The sequence below is a fragment of the Lepidochelys olivacea genome (assembly GCF_965140295.1).
Source record: "Lepidochelys olivacea isolate rLepOli2 genome assembly, chromosome: 1".
Taxonomy (NCBI): domain Eukaryota; kingdom Metazoa; phylum Chordata; order Testudines; family Cheloniidae; genus Lepidochelys; species Lepidochelys olivacea.
Window position 1 is genome coordinate 215,321,466 of NC_140411.1, and position 23,596 is coordinate 215,345,061.

The window sequence follows — 23,596 nt, forward strand, 5'->3', positions numbered from 1 at the left end:
AATCACCTGGCTGCTGGTTTTGCACAGCCAGAAACCAGGGCGGTTAGAAGAGCACAGGAGGGCACGGTGCGCATCAGAGAAGCTTTGAAAAACAGTTTCATGACTGGCCAGGCTACGGTGTGAAAGTTCTGTTTGTTTCTCCTTGATGAAACCCCGTGCCCCTTGGTTCACTCTACTTTCCTGTAAGCTAACCACCCTCCCCTCCTCCCTTCGATCACCGCTTGCAGAGGCAATAAAGTCATTGTTGCTTCACATTCATGCACTCTTTATTAATTCATCACAGAAATAGAGGGATAACTACCAAGGTAGTCCGGGGTGGGGTGGGGGTGTGGAGGAGAGAAGTACCAGGAGGGGTGGTGGAGGAGGGAAGGACAAGGCCACACAGAAGTTTAAAAATTTAAAACTTTAAAACTTATTGAATGCCAGCCTTCTGTTTCTTGGGCAATCCTCTGGGGTGGAGTGGCCAGGTGGCTGGAGGCCCCCCCCGCCCACTGTGTTCTTGGGCGTCTGGGTGAGGAGGCTATGGAACTTGGGGCGGAGGGTGGTTGGTTACACAGGGGCTGTAGCGGCGGTCTGTGCTCCTGCTGCCTTTCCTGCAGCTCAACCATACGGTGGAGCATATTGGTTTGATCCTCCAGCAGCCTCAGCATTCAATCCTGCCTCCTCTCATCACTCTGCCGCCACCTTTCAGCTTCAGCCCTCTCTTCAGCCCACCACTTACTCTCTTCAGCCTGCCACCTGTCCTCCCAGTCATCTTGTGCTTTCCTGCACTCTGACATTGCCTGCCTCCACGCATTTGTCTGTGCTCTGTCAGTGTGGGAGGACAGCATGAGCTCAGAGAACATTTCATCATGAGTGTGGTTTTTTCGCCTTCTAATCTTTGTTAGCCTGTTGGAAGGAGAAGATCCTGTGATCCTTGAAACACATGCAGCTGGTGGAGAAAAAAAAAGGGACAGTGGTATTTAAAAAGACACATTTTAGAGAACAATGGGTACACTCTTTCACGGTAAACCTTGCTGTTAACATTACATACACAGCACATGTGTTTTCATTCCAAGGTCGCATTTTGCCTCCCCCAACCACGTGGCTAGCCCCTCCCCGTGGCTAACAGCGGGGAACACTTCTGTTCAGCCACAGGCAAACAGCCCAGCAGGAACGGGCACCTCTGAATGTCCCCTTAAGAAAAGCACCCTATTTCAACCAGGTGACCATGAATGATATCACTCTCCTGAGGATAACATAGAGAGATAAAGAACGGATGTTGTTTGAATGCCAGCAAACATACACTGCAATGCTTTGTTCTACAATGATTCCCGAGTACGTGCTACTGGCCTGGTGTGGTAAAGTGTCCAACCATGATGGACGGAATAAGGCTGCCCTCCCCAGAAACCTTTTGCAAAGGCTTTGGGAGTACATCCAGGAGAGCCACGAATGCCAGGGAAAATTAATCATTAAACATGCTTGCTTTTAAACCATGTATAGTATTTTAAAAGGTACACTCACCAGAGGTCCCTTCTCCACCTGGCAGGTCCGGGAGGCAGCCTTGGGTGGATTCGGAGGGGACTGCCTCCAGGTCCAGGGTGAGAAACAGTTCCTGGATGTCGGGAAAACCGATTTCTCTGCTTGCTTGCTGTGAGCTATCTACAACTTCATCATCATCATCATCATCATCTTCCTCGTCCTCAAAACCTGCTTCTGTGTTGCCTCCATCTCCATTGAAGGAGTCAAACAACATGGCTGGGGTAGTGGTGGCTGAACCCCTTAAAATGGCATGTAGCTCATCATAGAAGCAGCATGTTTGGGGCTCTGACCCGGAGCGGCCGTTTGCCTCTCTGGTTTTCTGGTAGTCTTGCCTCAGCTCCTTAAGTTTCATGCGGCATTGCTTCGGGTCCCTGTTATGGCCTCTGTCCTTCATGCCCTAGGAGATTTTGATAAAGGTTTTGGCATTTTGAAAACTGGAACGGAGTTCTAATAGCATGGATTCCTCTCCCCATACAGCGATCAGATCCCGTACCTCCTGTTCGGTCCATGCTGGAGCTCTTTTGCGATTCTGGGACTCCATCATGGTCACCTCTGCTGATGAGCTCTGGCCAACGTGGCAAGATGCAGGTGACCATGCAAACAGGAAATTGAAATTCAAAAGTTTGCGGGCCTTTTCCTGTCTACCTGGCAGTGCATCTGAGTTGAGAGTGCTGTCCAGAGCGGTCACAATAGAGCACTCTGGGATAGCTCCCGGAGGCCAATACCATCTAAGTGTGTCCACAGTACCCCAAATTTGATTCAGCAAGGCTGATTTAAGCGCTAATCCACTTGTCAGGGGTGGAGTAAGGAAATCAATTTTAAGAGCCCTTTAAGTCGAAAAAAAGGGCTTCATCGTGTGGACGGGTGCAGGTTTACATTGATTTAATGCTGCTAAATTTGACCTGAACTCCTAGTGTAGACCAGGGCTAAGGTGCTACAAGGACTCCTGGTTGTTTTTGCTAATACTCCAGATGAAGCCTAATCATTGCGGAGTAGAGCAGAAGAATTACTTCTTGTGTCTTCCTTATACCACTGCTGCTAATACATCCCAGAATGATATTTGCTTTTTCTGCAACAGTGTTACATTTTTGTCTCATATTTAGCTTGTGATCCACTATGACCCCCAGATCCCTTTCCTCAGTACTTCTTCCAAGGCAGTCATTTCCCATTTTGTATGTGTGCAACTGATTGTTCCTTCCTAAGTGGAGTACTTTGCATTTGTCCTTATTGAATTTCATCCTATTTACTTCACACCTTTTCTCTACTTTGTCCAGATCATTTTGAATTTTAATCCTGTCCTCCAAAGCACTTGCAAACCTTCTCAGTTTGGTATCATCCACAAACCTTTTAAGTGTACTCTCTATGCCATTATCTAAATCATTAATGAAGACATTGAACAGAACTGGACCCAGAACTGATCCCTGCAGGACCCCACTTGATATGCCCTTCCAGCTTGACTGTTAATCACTGATAACTATGCTCTGGGAATGGTTTTCAACCCGTTATGCACCCACCTCATAGTAGCTCCATCTAGGTTGTATTTCCCTAGTACTGTCATGTGAGATGGTATCAAAAGCAGGGGTGATGGAGCCATCCCAAAAGTCTGTGTGTGTGGGAGGGGGGGCAGGGGCCCTGTTCCCTCTGTGGCCCCACCCCTGCCCTGCCTCTTCTCCACAAGGCCTTGCCCCTGGCCAAGCCAAAAGCTGAAGCAGGGCCAGAGAGACCAGGCTTCTACACCTTCCCTGGGTGGGGGGTTGAGAGCAGCCTCCAGGCTGTGTCTCTGCCCTCTAGGCCTGCCACCCAGAGCAGGTGGAGAATCTCACCCTGACCTGGCTCTGGCTAGGGGGCGGGACCTTGGAGCCACAGCCCAGCCATATAAGGGCTGCCCAGGTAGCTGTGGGGAGCCATGGGCCCTCCACCCACCCTGAGAGGGAGGTCCAGAGGGCGGGGACATGGGCCAGGGGCTGCTCTCAGGCCCTTCCACCCCATTAATGCCGAGGGTCCGCAACTCCCCACAGCTGCATGGGCTCCCCAGCTGGGCTCCAACTGCTGGCCTTGCCAGGGGGTGGGACCTCATGTGGAAGAGGAGGGGTAGGGTGGGGCTCCTGGTGAAAAGTCAACAGGCCGGGCCTGTCCACTTTCAAAAAGTGGGAGGACCATGGCCCCTGGCCCCTTGCTCGGGTACCCCTGATCAAAAGCCTTACTAAAGTGAAGATATACCACATCTACTGCTTCCCCCCAAAGTACTGATGTATTCTGTTGTATTGTACTGATGTACTGTAGCATTTGTATTTTATTGATGTATTGATTAATTATATAGACGTATTGATTTTTGTGAATGCATTTTATTGATATAGAAAATTGTATTGATAATGTATTGAAGTGCTGTATTGTGTTGATTGATCATGGATTCTATTAAGTTATTGAAGAATTGCATTATAGTGATGTATTGTATTGTTAATGTTTTCATATAATGAATTGCATTTCTGTATTACACTGATATACTGAAATATACTATTGTATTAATGTATTGTGTTGATATATAGTATTGTGTTGATGTATACTGTTATATTATATTAACGTATTAATATATTGTGTTGTGTGATATTGATTAATTGGTCTATTGCATGTTCTTGATGTATAATATTGTCATATATTTATCAATTATTTTGTATAAATGTATTAATGTTTTGTCTTGATGTATTCTACTGTATTGCACTAATGTATTGAACTGACATATTATATTGCATTGGTTATTGCATTGTACTCGTGTATTTTATTGAAATAGTCTATTGTACTGATGTATTGTATTATACTGATGTTTTGTACTGAGGGACTGATATATTGTATTGGTGTATACAATAGTTTTATAGCACTGTATGGTATTCATATATTGATGCATTGTACTGTCTCATGTGATGTATTGATGTATTGTAAGGATTTACCAATGCATTACACTGATTATTTGATCTGATATATTGATTTATTTTATGGATGGGCTAATGTATTGAATTGATTGATTGTATCGCTGGATTGTATTGTAATGACATATTGCACTGATGTATCAGTCTTGTGCTCCAAACCTCCCTGCTTCTCACAAAGCCTGCCAGGCAGGCTGCCCACTTGACCAGCTCCCTGGGCTATCTGGACCCTGGTGTGTGGGTGGGCAGCCAGGCTCCCCAGGGTAACCATTTACAGATGGGCAGGCTGACCAGTTCCCCAGGCTGACTGGCTAACTGGCCGGCTTGCCAGCTGAGGAGTCAGGGTCCAGACAAAAAATTTCAAAAAAATTCCATGTTGTTTTTCTGAAACCAAGCATGTTGGAATTTTTGGAACATTTCTGTTCTGTGGAAAACTTGGCATTTCCAACATTTTGTTCCAATTTGGAAAATATGTTTTTCAGAAATGAGTCTTGCAATATTTTATTTTTTACCTTAAGCTCCAGCTCCCAGAGTCCTGTGATTATGAGAGAATCTCAGCTTTCATTGAAAAAAAAACAAATTTCTCACTGTGATGATTTGGGGAATCTGTCTATATACTGTTTATGGATACCAGTTTGAGATTATGAATTCTTTCTATATGTAACCCTTCTGCCAGTTGTAGTCAGCAGCAACAAGGGCGTGATTCAATATATAGGGGTTCCTTTTCAACAATACAACACAAAACTGGCTTGAGCCCCCACGCACTAACCTGGGGAAATTATGCACCACCCCCGGTCACCTCTCAGAGGCAATACTTCCCCTCTCGCAAGCACAGAGTTTGAGCATAGAGAAGAAACTTTTAATAAAAGGAGGGAAGTAACCCAACATAAACTGGGAAAACATCACAAGCAGGATTCATAAATATAAACCCATGAACAAGACCCCCACTCCAGAGTTAGTTGGGCAGTGTCCTTTTGCCTCAGGTTCTTAAGTCCAGCAAGAAGGCACCTTGCTTGTCCTGCTGTCTGAGTGCTTGCTCATTGCTCCACTTTGCTAGACACCCTGCTGGCCACTCTCTCCAATCTGTTGGGGGCTCCAGGATGTCTTGAGGTTCTGCCACTTAACACAGCTCTGAGTGACTTCAGCTGTTAGTGTGGGAACCTCACTGTTAATGCACACTGGTAAGCCTCTTGCATCAGAGGCACTGTCCCAAAGCAGATCTAATGCTTAGACCCCGTTATCAGTGAGTTCAACTCTGTGGTGTGTAACAAGGCTCTCAATTGACTCTTTATCAGCTCTTTTACTACACAGTGGAGAAAGGAAGGGTCAAATGGTGTCTAGGACCTTAAGCAAAGCACACCCCACCCAGAACAAGTACCTGTCTCCACCCTCTCTCAACTCCACTGGGCTTTGGCACTCATGTTCCCTGCCTAATGAGTGCAGTTTAGTTGGGGGTCAGTCCCTCAATCAGGGTATGGTAAGCACAGTTCTGCTGCATTTGATTCACAGAACAAGGATAATAACCCTTTAGTTTCACTGCCCCAAAAGTAAAGTGACTTGTGATCCAAAACCAGCCAAAAACTATCGTTTGAGCCAAACAGTCCAATCATGCTGAGCACCTAGGCAGAGTGGGTGAGCCCATGACAACAAGGTCAGCTCCTGAAATCCTTTTAGAATCACAGAATCATAGAAGATTAGAGTTGGAAGAGACCTCAGGAGGTCATCTAGTCCAACCCCCTGCTCAAACCAGGACCAACCCTAACTAGATCATCCCAGCCAGGGCTTTGTCAAGGTGGGCAAAACACAAACACCAAATCTGATACTGGCAACAGGACAGACAGCTCATCTGACATGTGAGCACACTGATGAGCATTACATTATGTATTGGTACCAGCTACAGCAAGGGAAGGGTCTGCAGTTGATCTATTCTTCTGTAATAAACTCCGTGCAGTCAGAGGGTGATGATAGCACAGAGAGATTCATAGCCTCCCGCCCTGAGATTGCACTCTTTACTTGACTAACTCCCCTGTGGCAGAGAATCATTCTGCTGTGTATTTCTGCACCAACAGCAGACCTACAGCAGAGCTACACAGTGCTCCAGAATCACCTCCTCCCTGTACAAATTCCTCCATCTCCCAGGAGAGAGGCCAGTGCCCCCAGCACAGGAAGTGGGAGTCTCTCAGCATGAACAGATGCAGGTCACCTCTGTATTGACAATGGAGCGGTGAATAAAGGGTTGAGGACTATGTTTAAATATAAAGATATACTTTAGAATTTTCCTAAGTGACCACTGATGTTGGGTGCTTCCATTTTTGCATGCAAAAGCTGTGGCCACTATGACCCTGGGTGCCTGGGGTAGCCCTCACTGAAAATGCCAAGGTCAGACAGACTGCAAAAGGGAGAGCTGATAACCACCAGTTCTGGGAGTAACACTGAAGTTAGATTCACCAACCAGTCACAGACTGTGCTTTTGATCCCCCACACTGGTTACTGAGAAGCTGAAAAAAGAAATCACACAGCCCCCTTTATTGCATTCCAGTTCTCTGGCTCCCAATCAGCACCTAGGTCCAGTACAGTGAGAAGTTATTTAAAATCTCTGCTCACATATATAAAATGTTCTTCTGAACCGCAGAGGTCCAGTCACATTGCCAGGTCAATACTAGCTTGGATCTTACTCAAAATACCACACTACCAGCCAATTCTTTAGTGTCTAAAACTAGAGGTTTATTACAAAGAAAAAAGAAAGTACAAGAAGAGTTGTTAAATGGTAAAGCAATCAGATACATACAGAGACTTCAAAGTCCATTATCAGGTTCTTAGCAGTAGAGGTGAATTTGCTGGCTTGAAAGTCCCCCTGGAATAATCCAAAACTTGGATGGCTCATTCAGTCCTTTGTTCAGTGTTTCAGTTTGTAGAAAAGTTACTCCAGAGGTAAGAAACAGGGTTGAAGACAAAATGGAGATGATGCAGCTTCTTTTACACCTTTTGCCATGTGGCTTGTCCATAGGCATGCCCCTACAAGTCCTGCTGACTCATAAGGTGTAGCCCCTGGCTTTTTTCAGTGGGTCCATTCTACAGCTGATGTCCTTTGATGCCATCAAGCAGGCTTAGTACTGATGCCACTTTGTTTGGGGATGTCACCAAGAAATATAGCACAAGTTTTGAAATATAGAAATATCATACATATCTTCAACTCACAATACAAAGGTAATACAAACATATAAGCAAGTTTATAATACTTGGCAAATAACATTTTCACTGACACCTTACACAGCAAATTTGGCACCATTCACTGCAATTTTATAATATTGGTATTAATAATAATATAAAGTGTCTTACAATTCCATACAGCATCACAGCCATTTTAGGCTGTGTCTACATTTAAAATGTTACAAAGGCACAGAGGCACACAAGGGATCCATGTAGTCCTGTATTGTGTCTACAACACTGGCCAGTACCAGATGCTTCAGATAAAGGTGTAGGAAGCCTGCAGTAGGCAGATGGGGAATAATCTGCTTCCTAGACTATTTATCATCCTGATCACTAATATTAGAGATTGGTTTAAGCCTCGGGCACAAGGTTCAGTATAGGCTGTGTGGGGAGCCCTGGACTGGAATAGCAGAGGAGATCTGAGGGGTATTGACAGAGTTGTGTGGGGAATCGATGATTAGAATAGCAGGACAGTTGCAGGGCAGGGCTGGGGGGCATTGGCAGGGCTGTGTGGGGAGCCCAGGAATGGAATAGCAGGGGGAAAGTGGGTTGCAGCATAGGGAAGGCTAATCAGCAGAGTTGTTAAGTGGATTTTTGCTTTTTCCTTTCCTGGAAATGCTATCATTATTGCCTCCTAAACCTGATAGAGGAACTAACTTTGTCCTTGCTCATGCAGTGCCCTGGGAAATGGGAGCCAGGTGGGTCTGGGGTTGGGGAGATAACACCTTCTGGGAGGTATAAAGTGGGGTGATTTCTCCAGCAAATCCTATCACAGACAACAGTGCTCACTGAATTCAACACTATGAAGTTCCTCCTGATTCTTGCCTGCCTGGGAGCATCTGGTGAGGTTTCCAAAGGCTTTTATCTCTCCGATCTTCCTCAGGGCTTAGTGGTATAAAGGCACAAGGCTATTGCTTTCCCTTATGTTGGTGTAGGTGCTTGTCTCTGCCTCTGTCACTTTGTTTTCCTCTTAGAATCATAGAATATCAGGGTTGGAAGAGACTTCAGGAGGTCATCTAGTCCTGCCCTGCTCAAAGCAGGACTAATCCCCAACTAAATCATCCCAGCCAGGGCTTTGTCAAGCCTGACCTTAAAAATCTCAAAGGAAGAAGATTCCACCACCTCCCTAGGTAACACATTCCAGTGCTTTCCCACCCTCCTTGTCAAAAAGTTTTTCCTAATATCCAACCTAAACCTCCCCCACTGCAACTTGAGACCATTACTCTTCGTTCTGTCATCTGCTACCACTGAGAAAAGTCTAGATCCATCCTCTTTGGAAACCCTTTCAGGTAGTTGAAAGCAGCTATCAAATCCCCCCTCATTCTTCTCTTCCGCAGACTAAATAATCCCAGTTCCCTCAGCTTCTCATAAGTCATGTGTTCCAGTCCCCTAATCATTTTTGTTCCCCTTCGCTGGATGATTTCCAATTTTTCCACATCCTTCTTGTAGTGTGGGGCCCAAAACTGGACACAGTACTCCAGATGAAGCCTCATCAATGCCAAATAGAGGGGAATGGTCACGTCCCTCAAACTGCTGGCAATGCTCATGCTTACATAGCCCAAAATGCTGTTAGCCTTCCTGGCAACAAGGGCACACTGTTGACTCATATCGAGCTTCTTGTCCACTGTAACCCCTAGGTCCTTTTCTGTAGAACTGCTGCCTAGCAACTCGGTGCCTAGTCTGTAGCAATGCATGGGATTCTTCCTTCCTAAGTGCAGGACTCTGCACTTGTGCTTGTTGAACCTCATCAGATTTCCTTTGGCCCAATCCTCCAATTTATCTAGGTCCCTCAGTATCCTATCCCTACCTTCCAGCATATCTACCACTCCTCCCAGTTTAGTGTCATCTGCAAACTTGCTGATGGTGCAATCCAAGCAATCCTCCAGATCATTAATGAAGATATTGAACAAAACCAGCCGCAGGACCGACCCTTGGGGCACTGCACTTGATACCGGCTGCCAACTAGACATGGAGCCATTCATCACTATGTGTTGAACCCGATGATCTAGCCAGATTTCCATCCACCTTATAGTCCATTTATCCAGCCCACACATCTTTAACTTGCGAGCAAGAATACTGTGGGAGACCATATCAAAAGTTTTGCTAAAGTCCAGAAATAACACGTCCACTGCTTTCCCCTCATCTACAGAGCCAGTTATCTCATCATAGAAGGCAATTAGGTTGGTCAGACATGACTTGGCCTTGATGAATCCATGCTTACTGTTCCTGATCACTTTCCCCTCCTCTAAGTGCTTCAGAATTGATTCCTTGAGAACCTGCTCCATGATTTTTCCAGGGACTGAGGTGAGGCTGACTGGCCTGTAGTTCCCAGGATCCTCCTTCTTCCCTTTTTTAAAGATGGGCACGACATTAGCCTTTTTCCAGTCATCCAGGACCTCCCCGATCACCATGAGTTTTCAAAGATAATGGCCAATCGCTCTGCATTCACATCAGCCAACTCCTTTAGCACCCTCGGATGCAGTGCCTCTGGCCCTATGGATTTGTGCTCATCCCAGCTTTTCTAAATACAATCATAGAATACTAGGGTTGGAAGGGACCTCAGAAGGTCATCTCGTCCAACCTCCTGCTCAAATCAAGACCAATCCCCAATTTTTGCCCCAGATCCCTAAATGGCCCCCTCAGTGATTGAACTCACAACCCTGGGTTTAGCAGGCCAATGCTCAAACCACTGAGCTATTCCCCCGACTGCTTCTTTCTCCACAGAAGGCTGGTCACCTCCTCTCCATACTGTGCTGCCCTGTGCAGTAGTCTGGGAGTTGATCTTGTTCGTGACGACAGAGGCAAAAAAAGCATTGAGTACATTCGCTTTTTCCACATCCTCTGTCACTAGGTCGCCTCCCTCATTCACTAAGGGGCCCAAACTTCCCTTGACTTTCTTCTTGTTGCTAACACACCTGAAGAAACCCTTCTTGTTATTCTTAACATCTCTTGCTAGCTACAACTCCAAGAGTGATTTGGCCTTCCTGATTTCGCTTCTGCTTGCCTGAGCAATATTTTTATACTCCTCCCTGGTCATTTGCCCAAGCTTCCTCTTCTTATAAGCTTCTTTTTTGGCTTTAAGATCAGCAAGGATTTCACCGTTAAGCCAAGCTGGTCGCCTGCCATATTTACTATTCTTTCTACACATCGGGATGGTTTGTTCCTGTACCCTCAATAAGGATTCTTTAAAATACAGCCAGCTCCCATGGACTCCTTTCCCACTCATGTTATTCTCCCATGGGATCCTGCCAATCAGTTCCCTGAGGGAGTCAAAGTCTGCTTTTCTGAAGTCTAGGGTCCGTATTCGGCTGGTCTCCTTTCTTCCCTGTGTCAGGATCCTGAACTTGACCATCTTATGGTTACTGCCTCCCAAGTTCCCATCCTCTTTTGCTTCCCCTACTAATTCTTCCATGTTTGTGAGCAGCAGGTCAAGAAGAGCTCTGCCCCCTAGTTGGTTCCTCCAGCACTTGCACCAGGAAATTGTCCCCTACACTTTCCAAAAAGTTCCTGGATTGTCTGTGCACCACTGTATTGCCCTCCCAGCAGATATCAGGGTGATTGAAGTCACAACTCTTCATTGAGTTTCAATGAAGTCACACAAATGGGGGTCATTCTTGTTAGTTGCCAGCTTGTGCAGATCATGGGTGACTGGTTCACATTCTTTTCCAGGTGCATGAGAACCAAGGCCTGTGATCTAGTAACTTCTGTTAGTTGCCAGAAGAAAGCGTTGCCCATCTCATCCCCCTGGTCTTGTGGTCTATAGCAGACTCCCACCATGACATCACCCTTGTTGCTCACACTTCTAAACTTAGTCCAGAGACTCTCAGGTTTTTCTGCAGTTTCATACCGCAGCTCTGAGCAGTCATAGTGCTCTCTTACATACAATGCAACTCCCGCATCTTTTCTGCCCTGCCTGTCCTTCCTGAACAGTTTATATCCATCCACCCATGACAGTACTCCAGTATGTGAGTTATCCCACCAAGTTTCTGTTATTCCAATCACATCATAATTCCTTGACTGTGCCAGGACTTCCAGTTCTCCCTGCTTCTTTCCCAGGCTTCTTGTCTTTGTGTCTAGGCACTTAAGATAACTCGCTGATCATTCTGCTTTCTCAGTATGATGGAGGAGTCCTTCCCTCTTTTGCTTCCTCCTGGTATCCCACTTCCCCACTTACCTCAGGGCTTTGGTCTCCTTCCCCCGGTGAACCGAGTTTAAAGCCCTCCTCACTTGGTTAGCCAGCCTGCTTGCGACAATGTTCTTCTGTCTCTTCGTTAGGTGGAGCCCATTTCTGCCTAGCACTCCTCCTTCTTGGAACACCATCCCACGGTCAAAGAATCCAAAGCCTTCTGTCTGACACCTCCTCGTAGCCACTCATAGACTTCCACGATTCGACAGTCTCTACCCAGGCCTTTTCCTTCCACAGGAAGAATGGACGAGAAGACCACTTGCGCCTCAAACTCCTTTATCCTTCTTCCCAGAGCCACGTAGTATGCAGTGGTCTGCTCAAGGTCATTCTTGGCAGTATCATTGGTGCCCACGTGAAAAAGCAGGAAGGGGTAGCGGCCCGAGGGCTTGATGAGTCTCTGCAGTTTCTCTGTCACATCATGAATCCTAGCTCTTGGCAAGCAGCAGACTTCTCAGTTTTCCCGGTCGGGTCAGCAGATAGATGACTCAGGAAAGGAGAGGAAAGTGATCAGGAACAGCCAGCATGGATTCACCAAGGGAAGGTCATGCCTAACTAATCTAATCGCCTTTTATGATGACATTACTGGTTCTGTGGATGAAGGGAAAGCAGTGGATGTATTGTTTCTTGACTTTAGCAAAGCTTTTGACACGGTCTCCCACAGTATTCTTGTCAGCAAGTTAAGGAAGTATGGGCTGGATGAATGCACTATAAGGTGGGTAGAAAGCTGGCTAGATTGTCGGGCTCAACGGGTAGTGATCAATGGCTCCATGTCTAGTTGGCAGCCGGTATCAAGTGGAGTGCCCCAAGGGTCGGTCCTGGGGCCGGTTTTGTTCAGTATCTTCATAAATGATCTGGAGGATGGTGTGGATTGCACTCTCAGGAAATTTGCGGATGATACTAAACTGGGAGGAGTGGTAGATACGCTGGAGGGGAGGGATAGGATACAGAAGGACCTAGACAAATTGGAGGATTTGGCCAAAAGAAATCTGATGAGGTTCAATAAGGATAAGTGCACTTAGGATGGAAGAATCCAATGCACCGCTACAGACTAGGGACCGAATGGCTAGGCAGCAGTTCTGCGGAAAAGGACCTAGGGGTGACAGTGGATGAGAAGCTGGATATGAGTCAGCAGTGTGCCCTTGTTGCCAAGAAGGCCAATGGCATTTTGGGATGTATAAGTAGGGGCACAGCGAGCAGATCGAGGGATGTGATCGTTCCCCTCTATTCGACATTGGTGAGGCCTCATCTGGAGTACTGTTTCCAGTTTTGGGCCCCACACTTCAAGAAGGATGTGGATAAATTGGAGAGAGTCCAGCGAAGGGCAACAAAAATGATTAGGGGTCTAGAACACATGACTTATGAGGAGAGGCTGAGGGAGCTGGGATTGTTCAGCCTGCAGAAGAGAAGAATGAGGGGGGATTTGATAGCTGCTTTCAACTACCTAAAAGGGGGTTCCAAAGAGGATGGCTCTAGACTGTTCTCAATGGTAGCAGATGACAGAACGAGGAGTAATGGTCTCAAGTTGCAGTGGGGGAGGTTTAGATTGGATATTAGGAAAAACTTTTTCACTAAGAGGGTGGTGAAACACTGGAATGCGTTACCTAGGGAGGTGGTAGAATCTCCTTCCTTAGAGGTTTTTAAGGTCAGGCTTGACAAAGCCCTGGCTGGGATGATTTAACTGGGAATTGGTCCTGCTTCGAGCAGGGAGTTGGACTAGATGACCTTCTGGGGTCCCTTCCAACCCTGATATTCTATGATTCTATGATTCTATGACTCAGTCCCCCTTAGGAGGGAGTCCCCGAACACCAACACCCACCTCCTTCCCTTTTGGAGCGGTGGTCATGGAACCATCGTCCCTAGGACAGTGCATCTCATGCCTTCCAATCGGCAAAGTCTCCTTCTGCACCCTTCCCTCAGATGTATCATCTAGTCCACTCTCGGCACTAGTACCCGTGGAGAGAACATGAAAATGGTTGCTCACCTGTATCAGCATTGCTGGTACATGGATGCTCCTCTTTCTTCTTCTGGAGGTCACATGCTGGCAAATTTCTTGACTGTCCTTCTGTCCCTGCTGCGCAGCCTGCTCTCAATCTTCAGAACATTGTGACCATAGAAGCATATCTTGATATCTGTCTAGGAAATCTTCATTTTCTCTTATGCAATGCAGGGTTGATACTTGTTTCTCCAGACCTTGAACCTTCTCTTCCAATATGGAGACCAGCTTGCACTTTGTACAGACAAAGTCACTTCTGTCCTGTAGAAGAAAGACAAACATGGCACATCCTGTGCAGGTCAGAACAGCTGATTGCTCACCATCCATATTACCTTCCTTCTATGAGCTTCCTCAGCTGTTGAAGTTACTACTGAGAGAAGCCTGCAAGATGAAAGCCTCAGGGGGCTCTCCCCAGGTGAACTCCCAGTCTAACTCTCTCCGTTCGCCACTCAGCTGGTTCGCAAGTGGCTGCCTTTTTATGAGAATCAGGCCCACTCAAGGCCCACCTGAACAAAGCACTCCCAATTCACACTTTTCAAACAATCAAGCACACGGTCAAACTGACAAACTGTCCCCGGAATGGACACTTAGATACTCACCAACACAGCCCTCCTAATGCAGTACTTAACATACCTCCTCTCGGACAGATCCCATAGGATGCACCCATACATCATTACAATACAATAATCAATGCAATATAATACAATAATCAATTCTATACAATACAGGAAAGCATTTAATCAATGAATACATTAACAGGATACAATATATCAATGGTCTCAACAATATATCAACACAATACATTAATGCATCAATAAGTAGATACTCAATACATATACATCAATATAATTAATCTATACCATACATCAATACTATAAGTTTTATAGTATGGGGGGGGAGGGATAGCTCAGTGGTTTGAGCATTGGCCTGCTAAACCCAGGGTTGTGAGTTCAATCCTTGAGGGGGCCATTTAGGGATCTGGGGCAAAAATTGGGGATTGGTCCTGCTTCAAGCAGGGGGTTGGACTAGATGACCTCCTAAGGTCCCTTCCAATCCTAACCATCTATGAATCTATAAGTTATAGGCTAGATTCAGAAAATGGCTTAGTTGCCTAATCCCAGAATCAGGCCCCAATGGAATTCACAAAATCCCTGCTTGGCAGCCACCGAACACCATAGGCACTTAACCTTGACCAGCAGCTAAATTTTTGCAGTAGCAGTTCCTTCAGTGACTATGTGCATGCACACTCTTGCCCTACACCAGGCATCCAGCTGCCTAAGCCCCCGAGATATGCAAGACCTAGGGAAGAAAGGTATTCCTTTGCCTAACTTGCCAGCAAGGCCTGATCCAGTAAATGTGCTCAGAATTCACTTACCAGCTCAGGCACTTATAGGCAAGCTTATAGCGGGTGGGTGAGAAGAAAGACTTCCCTCATCCCTTTTAGCCCACTGGTTGGAATGTGGGAGACTCCTGGTTCAAACCCTCCTCCACCGAGCAGGAAGAAGGAATTTGCTACCTGTTGGGTGAATGCCCTAGTCACTGGACAACAGGATATTCTGGTTTGGAGTTTCCCTCATGCCTTCCTGTTAAAGCTGCTCCATTGTGAATAATAATTCTGAAAAGTCATTGGAGTCGGGGGACTAGGTCATTCACTTCCCAAGTGCTCTAATCGCCAGGCTACTGAGTTATGCTCTCTTGTTATCTGGACCAGTGGTTCTTTGATTATTTATCCAAAGTGTGACATTTTCAAAAGGAGAGAGTGAGGCAGTACCTGTATAAGACTATCCCATACCTCAGTGGCACGGGCACTCACCTGACACATGGCAGAGCCCTGTTCAAATCCTTTCTTCCCTTGAAGTGAAGGAACGTCTTGTACAGGGGGCCGCCACATCCCAGGGGAGTACCCTAACCACTGACAATGCCACATCTAAGTTTCTTTAGCTCTCCATTAATATACATCAATATAAAGTATCAATATGTTAATATATCTATAAACTACAATACCTATATACATCTGCAATATAATACAACTAGAATTCATCATTACAATAATCAATGTACTATAATGCAATACATCAATACAATAAATTACTACATATGAATATGATAATACAAATCTATAGAATTCATTAATACAATACCATACAATGAAATACATGCAAACACCAGTACAATATTATACCTGAGTATAATAAGTCAATGCAATACAGCACATTAGTAAAATACATCAATACAAAACAATCCATCAACACAATACTTCAATACACCAATACAATTAATCATGCAGTATATCAATACATGAATAACATTCATGGTAGAATACAAAACAATCCATCAGTTCATCACTTCAGTATGCTACAACAATCCACCAATACAGCATAAAACAATGCGATACAATATATCAATAGATTACATTAATGTAATATAATACAATACAATAGAATAATCTATGTAATACACCAGTACTATACAATAATAAATGCAAGACTTTGATACATTAATACATCAGCCCAATACAATACATGCACTCATCAATAAAATATGTCAGTACAGCACAATACATCAATGCAATACATGTAATTCAACACATAAATACATATATTTATTTCAATAAAGCTATATATCAGTAGAATGTTATACATCTATAAAATACAATAAACAATGCAATACAAAATTATTAGTATAATAATCAGTGTAATATAATACAATAATCCGATGAAGTGAGCTGTAGCTCACGAAAGCTTATGCTCCAATAAATTTGTTAGTCTCTAAGGTGCCACAAGTACTCCTTTTCTTTTTACAATAATTAATGTGATACACCAATACAATACAATAATTCAATACACCAGGACAGTTTAACAATACAATACATAAGTATATCAATATAATGCAACAGATGAATCAATATATATCTTTAATGCAATACATGAATACATCTAGACAAGACATATCAGTTCAATACGATACTAGTTATGGGGGGAGGGATAGCTCAGTGGTTTGATCATTGGCCTGCTAAACCCAGGGTTGTGAGTTCAATCCTTGAGGGGGTCATTTGGGATCTGGGGCAAAAATTGGGGATTGGTCCTGCTTTGAGCAAGGGGTTGGACTAGATGACCTCCTGAGGTCCCTTCCAACCCTGATATTCTATGATTCTATAATACATTATTTCAATGCAATATAATTCAATAATCTACACTCTAGAATACATCAATACAAGAGACTACAGCAATACATCAATACAACACATCAGTTAAATATATCAGTATATCACTACAATACACTCCATCAACTTAATCCATTTAATAGAATATCAGGGTTGGAAGGGACCTCAGGAGGTCATCTAGTCCAACCCCCTGCTCAAAGCAGGACCGATCCCCGACTAAATCATCCCAGCCAGGTCTTTGTCAAGCCTGACTTTAAAAACTTCTAGGGAGGGAGATTCAACCACCTCCTTAGGTAACGCATTCCAGTGTTTCATCACACTCCTAGTGAAAAAGTTTTTCCTAATATCCAACCTAAATCTCCCCCACTGCAACTTGAGATCATTACTCCTTGTTCTGTTTCAGAAAGCTTATGCTCAAATAAATTGGTTAGTCTCTAAGGTGCCACAAGTACTCCTTTTCTTTTTACTCCTTGTTCTGTCATCTGCTACCACTGAGAACAGTCTAGAGCCATCCTCTTTGGAACCCTCTTTCAGGTAGTTGAAAGCAGCTATCAAATCCCCCCTCATTCTTCTCTTCTGAAGACTAAACATCCCCAGTTCCCTCAGCCTATCCTCATAAGTAATGTGTTCCAGTCCCCTAATCATTTTTGTTGCCCTCTGCTGGACTCTTTCCAATTTTTCACATCCTTCTTGTAGTGTGGGGCCCAAAACTGGACACAGTACTCCAGATGAGGCCTCACCAGTGTCGAATAGAGGGGAACGATCACATCCCTCAATCTGCTGGCAATGCCCCTACTTATACATTCCAAAATGCCATTGACCTTCTTGGCAACAAGGGCACACTGTTGACTCATATCCAGCTTCTCGTCCACTGTCACCCCTAGGTCCTTTTCTGCAGAACTGCTGCTGAGCCATTCGGTCCCTAGTCTGTAGCGGTGCATTGGATTCTTCCATCCTAAGTGCAGGACTCTGCACTTGTCCTTGTTGAACCTCATCAGATTTCTTTTGGCCCAATCCTCCAATTTGTCTAGGTCCCTCTGTATCCTATCCCTACCCTCCAGCGTATCTACCTCTCCTCCCAGTTTAGTGTCATCTGCAAACTTGCTGAGGGTGCAATCCACACCATCCTCCAGATCATTTATGAAGATATTGAACAAAACTGGCCCCAGGACTGACCCCTGGGGCACTCCACTTGATACCGGCTACCAACTAGACATGGAGCCATTGATCACTATCCGTTGAGCCCGACAATCTAGCCAGCTTTCTACCCACCTTATAGTCCATTCATCCAGCCCATACTTCTTTAACTTGCTGGCAAGAATACTGTGGGAGACCGTGTCAAAAGCTTTGCTAAAGTCAAGGAACAACACGTCCACTGCTTTCCCTTCATCCACAGAGCCAGTTATCTCATCATAGAAGGCAATTAGATTAGTCAGACATGACTTGCCCTTGGTGAATCCATGCTGACTGTTCCTGTTCACTTTCCTCTCCTCTAAGTGCTTCAGAATTGATTCCTTGAGGACCTGCTCCATGATTTTTCGGGGGACTGAGGTGAGGCTGACTGGCCTGTAGTTCCCAGGATCCTCCTTCTCCCCTTTTTTAAAGATTGGCACTACATTAGCCTTTTTCCAGTCATCCGGGACTTCCCCGGTTCGCCACGAGTTTTCAAAGATAATGGCCAATGGCTCTGCAATCACAGCCGCCAACTCCTTTATCACTCTCGGATGCAACGCATCCGGCCCCATGGAGTTGTGCTCATCCAGCTTTTCTAAATAGTCCCAAACCACTTCTTTCTCCACAGAGGGCTGATCACCTTCTTCCCATGCTGTGCTGCTCAGTGCAGCAGTCTGGGAGCTGACCTTGTTCGTGAAGACAGAGGCAAAAAAAGCATTGAGTACATTAGCTTTTTCCACATCCTCTGTCACTAGGTTGCCTCCCCCATTCCGTAAGGGGCCCACACTTTCCTTGACTTTCTTCTTGTTGCTAACACACCTGAAGAAACCCTTCTTGTTACTCTTAACATCTCTTGCTAGCTGCAACTCCAGGTGTGATTTGGCCTTCCTGATTTCAGTTCTGCAAGCCCACGCAATATTTTTATACTCATCCCTGGTCATTTGTCCAATCTTCCACTTCTTGTAAGCTTTTTATTTATTTATTTAAGAGCAGCAAGGATTTCACTGTTAAGACAAGCTGGTTGTCTGCCATATTTACTATTCTTTCTACACATCAGGATGGTTTGTCTCTGTAACCTCAATAAGGATTCTTTAAAATATTCTTTAAAATTTATCCAAATCAATCCATCAGTATATAAATACACTATATGGAGGAAGTATATTATTACATGAATACAATCCACCAAGACAAGCCAATATTCTAGAACTTCAGTACGTCACAGTATATTAACCCATCAATATGTCAATAATCAGCACAATATAATACACCCATAAAATACATTGATGGAATGTTTCAGAGCAGCAGTCGTGTTAGTTCATATTCTCAAAAAGAACAGGAATACGTGTGGCATCTTAGAGACTAAGCAATTTAATGGAGCATAAGTTTTCGTGAGCTACAGCTCACTTCATCGGATGGAATGTAATACTCCAGTACATCAATATAATACATCAGTACAATAATTCTACATAATAAAATACAATATTAACCATCATTACAATACAATAAATACAACATGGAAAGTGTAATCAATGGAATAGAATACACCAGTACATCAATAATCAATACAATATATCAGTATATTACATACAATACGTCTATACAATATATAGTTAAAATATCAATACAGAATACAACATCAATAAAATACATTGATACATTAATAAAATGACATACATCTATAGACTACTTTTATACAATACATAAATACAATCAATACATTAATATAGCAATAAAAACAGTACATATATGCATCAATATAATATTACACATCACTACAATATAAAAATTAATGCAATGCAATATATCCTTACAATAATCTATGCAATATTATATGATAATCAATGCAATGGACTACATCAAAACAATAATACATCAATATATACATCAGTATATGAATACCATAAAATACATCTATACAATACTATACATCAGTATATCAATACAACACAATCTAAACTTTAGTACAGTATTGTATAGCAATATAATAATCTATGCAATGCATCATTACAATATAATAATCAATAAAATACAACAAATCAATAGAATATATCAATATACCAATACAATAAAGAATACAATATATCAGTACCAAACAACACATCAGTACATTTGATCTGTGATGTCATAGCCATCTGTGATGCACATGGTCACCAGATTTTATATATAGAAACCAGGGCAACTAAGTGTTGTCACAGAGCTGTGGGAGAGAGCAACAAAAGGGAGAAAAAAATGGTGTTTGGGCATGTGTGTGATGGAATGAGGATGATGTGAGGGGTGTGGGAGTGTTTTGGTGATGGAATGATGTAGTAGGGTCCTTGGTGAGCTGTTTGGCCTAGTGGTTAGTGTCCAGTCAGTTGTGGGATAGTAGTAGGGGAGCCCAGGCCCACCCACTCCACCAGCCTCTGACCCAGAGCCCTAGGAGGGTCAGCAGCATTCACCCTGGACCCTCTGAGTTACCCTCCCTGGGTCGCTTCCTACCACTGCCCCCTGCGCTTCTGACCCCAGATAAGGAAAAATAAAAAGGAAATCCAACCATCAGCCCCAACTGGGCTCAGCATACAGTCCTGATACTTCAGCGTGGTGTCTCTAGCTCCTTTTGTCATGAGCCTTCAGGATAGGTCTGTATTCCTCCCCAGCCTCCAGCCTTCTGAGCGGGGCTGTTCCCTTTTCAAACCTGCTTCCAGCTGGAACATGTTCTGCAGGGTTGGAGGGGCAAGGCTAGCTGGGCCCAGTATTGTCCTTTAACCCCTTCCGTTTCGATACCCCACTACAAATTAGATAAAATGAGGGGCATATCTCTTGAGGGATGGGCTTTTTTCTGGGGGGATCGTGGGAGGAGCAGGAAGATTAGGTGAAGGGTATTCACCACTGTAGGGCCCAGTGGTAAGGATGCGTGGCCACACTCCCTTTGATGACCTTTGATACTCATGGTGGAATGTCCTACAGGATCTTGGCCTCATTCAGTGCACAGGATGGACCTATTCTGGGGACGAATCAAGGTTGTGCAGTAGGTGAACCTGTTGTCTGCCTCATTTGTTGCAGAAACAAGAATGTGTGTAGTGAATGAGGACAGGGATTGCAAGAAGGAAAGGACAGTCTAATGATTAAGGAACTTAAATGCTACCCTGGTGCACTGGATTCATCCCAGCTTCTGCCACAGAGTTCCTCTGTGATACTGGGTAAGTCACTTAAACCAGGCTTCCCTATTTTCAGAATGCCCGACTTGAGAATCTGGGTTCTGATTTGTAGAGGTGCAGAGCAATCACAGATGCAACGAAGCCTAAGGGAACTATGCTTGAACATATGAAGTGCTACAACATGCTAAGTAGGGGGGAGGGATAGTTCAGTGGTTTGAGCATTGGCCTGCTAAACCCAGGGTTGTAAGTTCAGTTCTTGAGGGAGCCATCTAGGGATCTGGGGCAAAAATTGGGGATTGGTCCTGCTTTGAGCAGGGGGTTGGACTAGACGACGTCCTGAGGGCCCTTCCAACCCTGATATTCTAAGTACTCTGAAAAATCAGGAGCTAGGCATTTCAAACTGCCCCTCCCCCCCAATTAGTGAAAAGTTTTTACCTTAATCTCTCTGGGTCTCAGACTTCTGATCTATAAAATGGAGATAATACTCCCTCTCCTCAGAGGGCTCTTGTGGAAATAAATCAGTCAATGTGAAGCACTCAGGTGCTGTAGTGATGAGCACCCTAGGAAAAAACATGAAGAAATTTAAAATCCTTTCTTCAGAACAAGGTTTGAACAATGTGCAGAAAATAAGGCCTGGGGCCATACATGGAACAATGATGAGAAAAAACATACATACACATACTGAGTGAATTTTCGTTGTACAGGGTTTGTCAGATCTGCTCTCTCCATAAGTTTTTATGTGATTGTATGTTACTATTTTTTAATGAAAAGAAAACAAAGTTCTGGTGTGTGTCATTTTTCTCTTGTGCACCTGGCACTTTATCAAATCCACCCTCAGAAATGGTGCCTAATGATATTTAGAAGACATCCAGCTGGTGGAGAAAGGAACAGTATGCTCTTTAAGAGGTGTGTAATGAGGCAGAGCGACCTATCTTCTTCTGCACTTGAGAATGAGGGACCACTACACTCCCCCTGTAGGGTGGAGTTGAACCGGCCTCACCAGAAGTACCAGGTTGGGACAGGAAGTAGAAAGGGAGGGCTCTGCAGCTCAGTTGAATGGGAGCCAAGTTAAGAGACAGATGTCTCACTTTGCTGCAGAACCCTGGAGCTGAATCTGTGCTTTGCAGTGTCCTGCCCCTGAAGGAGACTGTCCCTGGAAAGGAGTCACCAGGATGGCTGTCCATTGTGTACCCAGAGGACCTTTGGACCTCAGACTTCCCCACCCAGACTGTGGTAGGAAGTAGCCCAGGGTAACCAGACTGTAGTCCGGTTTTGTTGCCAGAGCATGAGTTAGCGGGTTTTGTATGGATCCTCCCCCCGACCTAGTGGCAGACCACTCCACCACTGTTAGGGCCCTGGGCTGGGATATGGTGGAGACGGGTGTCCCCCATACCGTCTGCCACCCCAACAGGCCTACCTTTGACTGCGGTCTGCCTGAATTAATATGCCAAATCTCTTGTTGCTCTGCCCTGTCTGAGTGCCAGGGCGTGCTAGACTCTTAAGTGTTGTCAGCCCCAGCTGGAGCCTGTGGGCTAAAGACTGCTCATGCTCTGCCCTGTGTACAGGGCTAGAGCCCTATACTGTGTGTTTGCTGGCTGCCTAAGCCAGGATGCTTAGACTAAAGACTGTTCAGTGCTCTGCCCCGCCAAAGAGGGGTGAGGGCATCAGATGGTTACTGCTTGTTTTGCCTCTGCTAGGCAGCCACAGACCTATAGACTGCTTATGGCTTGGCCCCACCAGTGAGACTCAACCCCAAGTGTTGTTGCCTGATACAGCGAGGCGGGGTGGCCTCCCTCCCCACTTGGTAGCGGGGACCCCTACAAGGTGGTTAAGGGGAGGTTCAAGCTGGGAGTAAAGGTTTGAGATGTCTGTTAGGAGGGCTGAGTAAGGGTTAACCAGCTGGGGCTGCCTCGGGGGCTTCTTAGGGGAGATGAGATAGGGCTTGTCAACTGAGGTCTTGTTTAGATCAGGATTAAAAGGTGTGAAGTTGAGTCCAGTTACCTAGCTCAGTCTAATTAACACCTCCTAAAACTCAAGACAGGACAAAGCGATTGTACTTTAACATATGTTAAACTGATGGAGTTTATGAGCCTGGGCTGGATCTGATAAAACTGAACTAGAAGCATTAAACTGTGCTTGCACTGGAATTAAGTGGGATTTCTGTGGAGTGCAGCTAGCTGATTGCACTAATACAACTGGAAAAAAAAACCTCACCTTTTCCCCAGGTGTAGACAAGGCCTGGTTGTTACTGGTAGTTAAGTGAGGATTCAGTGTCTGGAAGAAATGAAGACC